Here is a 1,709-nt window from a genome sequence, read left to right as displayed (position 1 = left end):
CGGCGACGCCGCGGCAATGCCCAAGGACCGGCGTGACCCGACCGATGCCGGGGAGGAAGCAGGCGAGCTCGGACCAGCAGCAAGCACCCCAGTGGTGTCGAGCTCTCCGGAGGCACCCGACGTCACAGTGAGGGACGGAGACGCCTCGCCAGCTCCGCGCCGATCGTCGGGGCCACTCGACGTGTTTCCCCCATCATGATCGGAGTCGGAGACCTCCGGCGAAGACTCCCCCTCGGGCGACTCGACAAAGTCCTAGGAGGAGCTGTCCTCTGGCTCGAGAAGTGCTTGCGCCCGCAAGGGCGTCATGCGCCTCGCACCAGACAAGAGCGCCTCTAGCGTCAGCTGCATAGTGAGGCGCTGATAGGTGGCGGCGCGTTTGCGAGCCAAGGCCTGTGCGCTGTGTGCCAGGAGGTTTAGCTTGTTCCTGCTTTATTTTGCTTGAGGCACTTTTTACCTACTGCCAGTAAATCCACTATGCTGACTCGGAGGCTAGCGAGGAGGACTACCTCGAGCGGTACCGTGTTCCTGTGTCCAGCCTCCCTCCGTCCGCTGCCCCAGGCGGACCCCCGGGCAACGCCGGCTCCTTGTCGGCGGCTGCCCTTTCTCCGTCCGCGGCCGCCCGCTTTGTGGCGGCAGCGGACGTCTCGACTGACAGTGGTCAGTCGGCTGCCTCCGGGTATCGCGTGTAAGGGATTTTCTTCCTCCTGCATGCTCCTGCTGCTTGTTGCTTGATTGCTTGACCCTTAGGCTGCTTGTCTGCGCGGCTTCGCGCTTGGGCTGGCGATGCCGCGTCTGGGTGCCAGCAGTGCTGGTTCTTTTTCGGGCTTGTGTTTTGTGTGTGATTGTGCAGCTTCTCGCTGTGCGCTGTGTGCCAGGAGGTTTAGCTTGTTCCTGCTTTGTTTGCTTGAGGCACTTTTTACCTTCTGCCAGTAAATGAGGGCCTATACCCCCGAAGCAAGGCAGGTATCCGAGGCTCCCATCCTCAAATCATGGGCACAAAAAAAAGGCCGATATCCTAATCCCTGGGATATGCGATCGTGGGTCTGAGCAGTACGACTGAGATGAGGTCTTGATGGCGGACGTGACGTTGGTCCACCCCTATATTGGTAGCTCTTCCAGACGCCCTCCATATTGCAGCGTTGGAGAAGATTCGCACCTGGCTGGATATGCCATGACTACTCGGGCCTCCTCGAGCCGCGCGTTCATCCCTCTTGACTACTCCTCCTGCCCTGTTTGCAACATTGCATGCAGGTTTAGCTTGTTCCTGCTGTTTTTGCTTGAGGCACTTCTTACCTTCTGCGAGTAAAACTTCTCACTCCCGGGGGGGCCTCCTCGAGCGTTCATCCCTCTTCTTCTGCTTGACAGTGAGGCACTTTTCAGGACATTGAGTTTTACTCGCAGAAGGTAAAAAGTGCCTCAAGCAGAACAAAGCAGGAACAAGCTTTTTTACCTTATGCGAGTAAAACTCAGTCAGCAAGACCGTGAGGCAGAGAGCACACAGCAACAAAGCGGTGTACGGAACACAGCAACAAACGCGGCTCAATCATGATCACACCCTACACTGGACGTTCACTGCTCGAGATCTCTCCGTGCCCAGAAGCATCCTCTGGCGACCTTCTTCGTTGAGGCGCACGACTTCGTTCATAATGCTGGAGCGATCCTCTACCGTCGTGTGAGGGCTCCTGCACCGGATGCAGATGGCGCGGCGA

The sequence above is a fragment of the Guillardia theta genome (assembly GCF_000315625.1).
Source record: "Guillardia theta CCMP2712 unplaced genomic scaffold GUITHscaffold_290, whole genome shotgun sequence".
Lineage (NCBI taxonomy): Eukaryota > Cryptophyceae > Pyrenomonadales > Geminigeraceae > Guillardia > Guillardia theta.
Note: the sequence above shows the minus strand (reverse complement) of the source record.